The sequence below is a fragment of the Micrasema longulum genome, unplaced genomic scaffold (assembly GCF_059751315.1).
Source record: "Micrasema longulum isolate JH-2025_06_02 unplaced genomic scaffold, ASM5975131v1 h1tg001876l, whole genome shotgun sequence".
Classification (NCBI taxonomy): domain Eukaryota; kingdom Metazoa; phylum Arthropoda; class Insecta; order Trichoptera; family Brachycentridae; genus Micrasema; species Micrasema longulum.
Genome location: NW_028279050.1, coordinates 37,084 through 48,079, shown reverse-complemented (window position 1 = coordinate 48,079; position 10,996 = coordinate 37,084).

Sequence of the window (10,996 nt, the reverse complement as noted above, 5' to 3'; positions counted from 1 at the left end):
AAATCTGAAGATTAAATTTTTTCTCAAACATGAAAATTGAGAAAAATATTCGTAAATATGATATATTTACATATTATATATGTGAATATATTATAATATGCATGTGTATATTAAACCATTATTATTCAGAAAACTTAAACAAATTGTTTAAACTTATTCACTATTAACAAGTACATTATGTTGTTTTCTATTTTTTTTAATACGATGAAATAAAAAACCCTTACAATTGACCTATGTTCAAATTTATTATTCCATTGTGAAAATGCTTGGAAACTTGTAGAGACAAGTCAAATACTGACATTATATGGATTATTGACCTATGTTCAGATTTATTATTCCATTGTAAAAATGCTCGGAAACTTGTAGAGATCGAGTCAAATACTGACATTATATGGATTATATCATTAATTTTAAGACAAGACCCATAAAATGTAAACATTCCCTATTTTCTCACTTTATTCTGGTTTCTTTTTGAATTTAATCATTTGCAATATACAACATGTTATATTGAGTTTCGGTCAGTTTTGATTCTGAAAATCTAAAATTCTCCAGAAAGGTATTAATTATGTTTATATTACTCCTCTGGCTAATAGCTTAAATGTGTACTTTCTTAAAAGTTTTAAAGAAAACCTCCAATGTGACATGTTTTATTTCAAAGAACAAAAATCTAAATGCACTAAAATCTACAAAATATATTGACATAGCCAACAGAATATTATGTTTTGATCATGTTCTTTAATGTTTTTATTTCATTTCGCTTGTTATAAATGTATGTATAAATTAATCAATAAATAGTAAAAACTTTCATAATAAGTCTTCTTTTTAAAAGTAAGGGATTTTGTATCCGAAGGGGTTAATAAAAGGAAGCTATAGTCAGGTTGTGTAAAATAAGAGGTCGTTCTCTTCGTCGAGTTTTAGGCATGATCAATTATTATCCATTACAATATAATGTTAATATTTTTATTTTTCCATTGATTATATCTTCCGTGAGTTTATGTATGTATATCGTCAAACTAATTGAGTTTAAATTGTAATTAATTATCACATTTTTTAAGTTTCTACTAAAAAAATATTTCAGTTTTACAATATTGAAATACGTCATTAAGAATGTTTTTTTTGGCATTCTACATAATATTCTAACGAATTTCGGTTGTATTGGGTGGTTTTTTTTTATAGCAAGATACAACTTTAAATTGAAATAAAAGTTAACATATTACAACAGAGATGAAGAACATTTAAGAGAAGGTAATATAGAAGTATAGGCATTTACAGGGCTTATATATACCTGTCAATGGCTTCTTAATCTTAAATGTTCTTCATCTCTGTTGTAATATGTTAATATAAACAGCTCCCCAGGGAGTTGAATCCAGTCCTTGTCTACAAAAATTTGGACAAACTCAAAATATTGTTGAAATAAAAGTAGCAAATATTTGTTGGAATTAGTTTGTATTTATTTTGTTCAAAATGATGAAAATACACATTTTTTTTTGCAAATGATAACCTCTTATGTCTTCTGTTTAGTCAAGAAGTTGATATTTGTGTACTTATGACTTCGTATTACAAAAAAGTTGTCAAAAAATATTACTTAAGAAGCAAATTTTATAAGAACACTTACAAAAATCACTTATCTCCTAAGCCAACACTTCATAATCATTTTATTTACACATTTTTATTAGCCATTTTTTGAAAATTATTGCAATACTTCAATATGGCTTTCATATTTATTCAATCCATTTATTTTTTATGTGTAAAACGGGGGTGAGTCAAAAATGATCTTCAGTTTTCCTTCTATAGTTTATTTACCAAGTAATTGGTTTTCAATATGAATATATATAATAAGGTAAAAAGAACTCCCTTTTTTTATTCTTTTTATATCCCGCTAAGCCTCTATTTAGAGGCTTGTCGGCAGGTGGGATTGAGAGGATATGGAAGGAGGTAATGAAAAATACACCACAACACCCAGACCAATTGAGAAAAATCTTTCTTGGATTATTTTACTTGCAAATGCGGGAATTGAACCCGCAACGCCAGCTTCACAGTTGGCCGTCAAACCAACTGCGCAACGGGGCCTTAGCAGTACAATTGGTCCTGTTGTTTACAAGTTCGTATATTCCTCGCAAGAAGGTTTTAGGTCGGTTGCGACTCCATTTTTGCATTGCTTTCTGCATGTCTGTCTGGAAAATCCACAACCTCGCAAAGCATTGCTGCCCTCGCAGAGTTGCCCCTAACAGATACAAGTTAGACGGAGCAAGATCTGGGCTGCTGGGAGGGTGTTCCATTACCAGTTGTGATAAAAGTCGAGGATAAATTTCAGCTCACACCTTCTGACCGCAGAAATGGGATCACTGCTCGTTGTTATTCCTCGGTGCAAACTTAAATGTTTACACTGGTACAGTCTGAAGACAACTGGTTACGGTAATACCAACTAAACAGGCAGTATGACAACCTTTATAATATTTATATTGTAATAACCAAAGTCTAGATACATTTTGACTCCCTTGTGTTCGAGTGCACACATAAAAAAATGTGTTAACTATCTAACGCTCTCCCTTTTTTAGTATTGTAATTCATTGAGAAAAAAAAATATGGTTACTGTTAAAAAAAATATACTCTTCCTACTTATTTGAATTTTATAACATCACTTTTGGTGATCTTGTATTAGGTATATTCGTTTATTATTATTTTTAATTACAAAATGTTTCTAGCAGTACATATTTCAGCTACATAACCTATCGAATTACCTTATCAGCATTTGATATGTTAGAAATATATGTCTATCTGTACTATATATGTCTATCTGTAAATTGTAATAAATGTTTAAAATTTATGTGTGGAATAACCTAACCTAAGTAGTAGGTAATATAAACAAAACACATTTACATCTTATTCATTATTAAGTTAACTTCAACAGTCACATTATGAATGTCTGCATAAATATTTGTGAATAGGTAAATTGTAAATTATAATAAATTTGAAAACCTTACCCCATAATGTATCGGCTTTCCCTGCTTGTTAAAAAAAAACAATTTCATAGCATCCAAAATTAAATGTTAGTATTGTTTTGATCCTTGTTACAATTAGAGATATTGCTAAAGGAGCTTTAAACGGGAAAAATAAATATTTTGAAAACTCAGTTCTAACTGAGAAAAAATTACTCTTCAAAGAAAAAAATATATGTGTAAATTTGATTTAATTTATTTTTGAACATTTTTCATGCAACTGTTTGGCTAATACGTAGTTATATTTTAAAAAAAAATATTTTTTAATTCCTGCAAAATATATTCTTAGAAACTCCAACTGTATAGTTAAGTCTCCTTCAATTCTATTTTTAGCAATACATACATAATAACTCCCGAAGTTGACTTAAAATATAATATGTACTTTTTATTAAATAATAAATATGCCAAATATTTCCCAAATCGATGTTAGATAGTAACCGTCACCCTTCAACTAAAAATATAACAAAACACTTTACTATTTGGTTTTATTTTACATATCCAATTTTTGTCTGAATGAAAATGTCTCAAGTTTTAAAGCTTTTGTATTTATTTTGCTAAGGTACATTTAATGTAAAAAAGTTACGAAAATTCTATTGTTCAGCATGACTATATTATTCAAATATAAATATTACAATAAATATTGCTTCATTTTGTTTTATTTCAACCATTTTTTAAATTCCAGAAAAATATTAGCGAGGTTTTAAATTAATGTGTCCATATTGGATAATTTGCAAATCGAAATAATTTTTTGCTTGCAATATTAGATGTTTAAGGCTGTAGTTAGGTAAAACGCACGAAAAATGAGGAAATCATACAATTTTGCTATTTTAAAACTAACGTTTTTTTTAAATCACGCAATAATAAAAAAATTACACAAAAACAATAATTTTTAAACTAAATTCTATTGATAAATATACTAAAAAGTTTTACATAACTAAAATATAATTACTTTTCGACTGGCAGATTAAGTCATTTCAAATTTAGACTAAAATTTGGTATCTCGATTCTCTAAACTAAGTATTGAACTAAAAAAAATCTAATGATTTAAAGGTAATAAATTGAGCATTAAAATAGCTGAGGCGAAGTCTTAATTAAAATAAAAAAAAAGAAATATGAGCATATTAAATCACATAAATTTTTGTGACATTTTCATTTATTTCTATGTAAAATTAGGCCTTTGATAATACTTGGTTAAAAAAAAAGTAATATAAAAAAAATATTTTAGTTGAAACCCTTTTTTTTGTAGAAGTGTATTCTCCTTCTTTTTGAAGAAGATAATTCTGGTTGTAATACTAAATTTCTAACAATATCTTATTTAGGTTTTTATATACTGGCCCTTAACGGTACAAAATGGTAAAGTATTACTGAAGGCATAATTTTACATAGAAATAAAGGAAAATGTCACAAAAGTTTATGTGGTTTAAAATGCTTGTATTTCTTTTCAAAAACAAAAAAAAAATTGCTTTCACTATTTTAATGTCCAATCATTAAATGTTAAAGTAAGGTCTTTTTCCTCTTATTCTTTTAAGGCTACCTCAAGGTTCTCATTTGGGTCCGGTGCTTTTTTTACTTTTTATCAACGATATTACAATTTTTTTTAATGACGTCATGTTTTTACTTTTTGCGAAAGACCTTAAAATATATAATGTGATAAAGACCTTTGAAGATTGCCTTTCCGTTCAACAGAACCTCGATTCTCTAGATGAGTGGTGTAATGAAAATAAAATGTACTTAAACACTAAAAAATGTCAGATCATTCGTTTTCATCGAATAAGAAACCGCTCATTTTTTGTTACAGTATTGGCGGTGTTAATCTTTCTACAGTATCACTGATGAAAAAAAAATTGAATTATCTTTATTACTAGACCATGATTGTGTGTGCTCTTTTATGCGTGTTATAAAGGCTCTACCCGTTTGGTCTACGTAGCATGTATTTTTACAGTCGTTACAATTAAGAAGGTAAGTTCCTGAGTTGGAAAACTTATCTTTTTTGTCTTTAGTATTTACCAACAAATTAGCTAAGGAATTATTGTAAAAGGCTGCAGTGCATTTATTTTTAATGCTACGTAGGCCAAACGGGTAGAGCCTTTATAACACGCATAAAAGAGCACACACAATCATGGTCTAATAATAAAGATAATTCAAATTTTGCCAATCATTTAATAAAAAATAAACATTCCTTCGAATTAAAAAATAATGTAAAAATAATTCATATTGCACCTAAAGGCCATAAACTTGACAAATTAGAAATTCTCGAAATTAGTAGATTAAAAAATAAACCCGACATAGAATTACTTAACGAACAGATAACACATGTGCATTCTCCATTACTTTACCCATTGTAATATAATTTTACTAATGACTTTTTACCCTTTGTTTTTCAGAAATCATTATTTACAAAACCACACTCACGAAGGATGGGACACCAAAAATAAAATAAAATACTTAATCTCATTAAAATAGCATTATATCAATTCATTAGTTAACCCAAAGAAAATTTGTTGATAATGATACTTAAGATAAAAATAACTTTATTTAATTTACTTACATATAACGTTGAATTACCTATCCTTACCTCTGTTCTATAAAAATACATTTTACTTTTTAATAAGGATACCAGTCTCGAAGATGTCGCGAAAGCGATGAAACCGGTCACTGGATATTCCAAATTTGTGGATTAAAGTATCACTCGTGTTTTATTTATATAATAAATTACAATGAACTTCCATCAAGAATTTTCACTTACAAACTTAAATGCATAGGTAAGGTAACACTTATGGAACGGCTGCAGACATTCTGTCCAATTCTTTACTATCTTATAAGTCCACAATGTCAAGTTTATTTGTAGCTGCTCGTCAAACTATTATTGACAATTCAATTCCATAAATTAAAAAAATACTTGTTTATTTTTATTACCTTATACTTATTTTTTTTATTTTTTACTATTATATTAAATTGCATTGTAGTATTGGCAAATACGCATTTCATAGATACATATTTTTATTTCTTATTTTTTTGTGATAATATATGCTTGCTTGTTTATTAATTTAACTTAAAAATGTCTTGCTTGCTTACCGTAACACTTTATTTATTGTTTGCTTTACAGAATTTATTTCATAAGCTTATATCTTTGCATTTTTTGTTTATATGCTTACTGTTTTTTCCTGCAAACCTTTGTTATTATTGTTTTTTTTTTTTACTTTGTATAACTTTTTATCATATCCTTTTTAACTAATTTCACATATTTTTTCTGTATATTCTGTGTTTATTATTTAGTATGTTAGCATGTACTTCATTTTTATTTTTTGTAAATGCCTTTTGGGCGTTAATGAACAAAATAAATAAAATAAATTAGAACAATGTGATGCCAAAAAACAAACGTGGACATCTCCACCGTTCGTCAAACTGAGTAAATCAACTTTTTTTTCTTTGAGCGATTAATATAACCACTGAGTTCCCGTAGTGCTATTCTATAAATGTACTTTGATTAAAAAATACGATATCGATAGTGAGTTATAGTCACAATTCGTAAAAAAAACTAGGAAATTGCATTTAAATTTTGGAGATGACCATGTCTGTTTTGCGCTGTCTGGATTTGGCCAGTTTTGAAATAAATCACATTGAAGATAGACTGTTTTGTTTTGCTCTATCATTCTTGTCTCTCCTACAACCAACAGGGATGTGCTAAGATAAATTACACATTATAAAAAAAACATGGATATTAAAATGAATAAAAACAAAACTTGATCTTTAGCAATAATTAAAAGTACAACACTCTAGACAACGCAACGTTAAAAGAATTGGAAAATACTCTTAAAAAGGAACAATAATTTAAATCGGATACATATGAAATCGTATTTTTAAAATGCAATTCAGTACATCACCAACATTATCATTTCCCCATCTGCACCCAGTGGTGCATAGAAAACGTGATTATATGATACATTAAGGTAAAACTAAAAGAGTTTAACGCTTTAGTTCTAGTCCAAGAACTATGAAATATTACAAAATAAACCCATTTAATTGATATATTTATCTCAATGTTGCCGGGTATTAAACCCAGTACCTTCATTGCTTTTAAGGGTTTTACAGCACACGGAACTATATTTTTTATTAGATACTGGGCTGGGTTTTCTTCATTCGGAAGTTAATGTTTTGATAAATTGTGGAAGGAAATTGTTTTGCTCAATTTTGTTTGAATGCTTTTAAAAAGATATGTGAAATTCTAAAATATCGCTCGACTTCAATTGAGTCAATGAAAAGCATTTTTGTTGTGACCACATTTCGACTTTCAAGTAATCCCGGAGCCGAGTATTTGAAAATTTACGTACGAAATATCTTTAATTTTTTTTATTTAATAATATTGTAATTAATAATTTGATTAAAAACAGTCGAAATTCCTATCATGCACGTTTAACAACTTATAATACAAAACCATTTAATTCAAAGACAAATAATACAGTTTTGTGTTTAAAAAAAAATAAGATCCCTAAAATCCAACTAAGATGGATTTGAATTAAAAGTGTTTTGAAAATTGGACTGTATTATTGACCGAATTTCATAATAGGGGAGTTCGGTGTTTTACAGGTCATAAGCCTAGACTTTCTATATTACCTTCTCTTAAATGTTCTTCATCTCTGTTGTAATATGTTGATATAAACAGCTCCCCAGGGAGTCGAATCCAGTCCTTGTCTACAAAAATTTGGACAAACTCAAAATATTGTTGATAAATCCACCTGGTCCATGAAGAAGTATAGAAATTGAAAAAATAATATTTTCAGGCGTTGCCTAGTATGTAGGTGAAATAATTCAATTAGATGAATCTCACCCGCATAAATAAAGGTTTCAGCTCTTTAACTTCACAAACATCAACAGATGAAAGGATTTAAGGGATATGGGCATAATGGTGAATGTTACACGTGTGTAAAGTGGCCACTTAAACCAGCCATTGACAGGTCATAAGCCCTGTAGATGCCTAGACTTCTATATCACCTTCTCTTAAATGTTCTTCATCTCTGTTGTAATATGTAGTTAGTTTTTATTGAAATATTTTTTTATTATTTTTTCATTCATTTTAAAGAAACTCTTTTGTGTCTGATTTCCCGTAGGGCTGAACTTTGTCATTCGGAAGTTCGGTTTCAAGCCTAAATTTCCAAATTAGACTTTAGCAAGTCAAAATTTCTCTCAAATATCTATAAAAAAGTTAAGTTTTGCTTTATTAAAAAAACAGCAAATATAAAACACTCCTAGCCTACGTCATCGTTACGATACGCAGGGAAAACGAAAATTGGAACCCTGTTGTTTTTGGGCTCAAAATATCTTCTTAGACCATTTATTTATTTTATTTATTATGGTTCACAAACAATACAAATGACTTTGGATAATAATTACAAACTGTTATTTTTAAAAATTGTTCATCAATTATACGTGAACACAGCATGCACAAATAAAGAAAAAAATACTTTTATAGAGCAAACACAATTGTCGTTCAGTGTTAATTTTATATTAAAGAAAATTGTACTTGGTTCGAGTTCAGTAATTTGGTAAAACAGCGATGATCTAATTAAATCACAATAATAATTATTAACACAGTTTGACAGTCGCGGAGTTCACAGGTTGAGGATCTCCGGGATTCTGTTTACACTTGACGGGTGAGATTTGCGGCCGTGTATTTTTTTAATTGGCTAGATTAATTGAATTAAACGAACGAAGTGATTACAATAAATTATTACTAACAGGTTTTTACAAATTATTTTTATTTAAGCCATTAAAAAATATAGATGATTTGAATATATTTTTATAATGAATTTTTTAAAAAAACGCCGTACTTCCTTATTTATCTCAAAAAAGTCAATTAAATGATAACAAAAAAGTCATGTAGATAGGGACAGCCCTAGCAAGTTTAAGATGCTAAGGCCCTTTTCACACATGCCACGCAAATCCACCTGGCCCGGTAACTTTACCCCGTTCCCCCTACAAACGCATACACAACGTGTCAGCTTAAGGGTAAACTGGGCAAAGCTCAGAAAAGGGCCTAACTGTCATAAAACAGTTGAATTTCGAAATCACCTTCCAGTTTTTCAGTCGTATTTGTACGTTTAATGCTGAAATTAGATATGGTAACCTTTCGTGCTTTATCTGCAGTCACTTTTTCTACATTAATCGTATTGTTTTCCATTGTTATACACTAATTTCGAATAAAAAAATCAAAGAGCACATACCGCAAGCGACACGACACGACACGACAATTTTTTGGGCCATTGTCCATTGAAGCCATCTTGATAAAATGATACGATCTGATTGGCTCAAACGAATATGGACACGTTTGATTTAAAACAATCGATGGACATAGCCACGTTTGAAAAATTATACGATTTTTAAATTGTTTTTTTAGTAAAAATAAAAGAGACTGATTTGTTTAAACTTAATATTATTATGTAAAACGTCTTAATCATTAATATAAACTAAAAATCTCAAAAATAACGGTGGCTGGAGATGGCCACGTTTGTTTTTTAGCGTTATAAATTGAGTTAGTTCTGAGTCTATATGAGAATCGAGATACCAAAGTTTAGTCCAAATTAGAAATGGCCTAATCTGCCGGTCGAAAAGTAATTATATTTTAGTTATATAACTTTTAAGTATATTTTAACTAGAAATACCTTTAAAAATTATTGTTTTTATCTTATTTGTTTTTTTATTATTTTTATAATGGCGTGATTTTTAAAATACAATAGTTTTAAAATGCGAAAATTGTATGATTTCCTAATTTTTCGTGTGTTTTACCCGACTACAGCCTCAAACCACAAGATAAAAGTACTAAATCAGTCAATTTAATTTGTACCCTTGAGCTTCTTTGACAGTATTGCGCTTGGCCTGTTCAATCGTGAACTATCGTGCGTCTAGTATGGAGGTTTCAACGGATGAAACTCGCCATATTTTATATGTTTACTACCTGAAAGGGAAAAACGCGTCAAAGGCGACCAAATTTGCAATGTATACGGGGCCGATACTCTTTCGGTTCGTGCTGCACAGCAGTGGTTTGAGCGATTTTGTTCTGGTGTAGTGGAGGTAAATGATGCACCACGCTTTGGCAGGCCTGTTGTCGAAAATGTCGATAAAATCATGGAAAATATCGAGAAATACCGTCATATTAGCAGTCGTAGTATCGCCCAGGAGCTGAATATCGACCATAAAACCGTTTAAAACCATTTGCAGAAGGCTGGATTAAAAAAAAACTTGATGTTTGGTTGCCACACGAGCTGACGCAAAAAAACCTCATGGACCGAATTTTGAAATTCTAAAAGCGGATGGTGACTGGTGATGAAAAGTGGGTCACTTGCGACAATGTCAAGCAACTGAGACAACAACAGTTGAAAGCCAACGAAGCGGCCCAGACCGTGGTTAAGCCAGGACTGACAACCAGGAAGGTGTTGCTGTGTGTTTGGTGGTATTGGCAGGGAGTACTCTACTATGAGCTGCTCTCCTATGGCTAAACGCTCAATTCTGCCCTCTACTGTGAACAACTTAACCGTTTGAAGCTGGCGATCGAACATAATTGGCCAGCATTGGTAAATATGAGAGGAATTGTGTTTCATCAGGACAACGCCAGGCCGCACACATCTTTGATGACGCGCCAAAAGCTCCGGGAGCTCGGATGGGCAGTTCTTTTGTATCCACCCTATAGTCCGGACCTGGCACCGAGTGACTACCACCTGTTTCTGTCTATGGCCAACGCGCTTGGGGTACAAATTTGGCCTCAACAGAGGTCTGTGAAAATTGGTTGCCCGAGTTTTTTGCCAATAGTAATATTTTGTTTGTAATATTGCTCCCATTTAACATATGTAAACACTGTTTGTTTTTGGCTAGTATTACCAATAATGGTTAAGACCATAATAAAGGGGAAAAAAAACCTTGAGGACGTGAATTAGAAAATTTGCAAAAAAAACGCTTGTAAATCTGTCAAGCCATTTTCGAGTTTTCGCGAGACACAACACGGC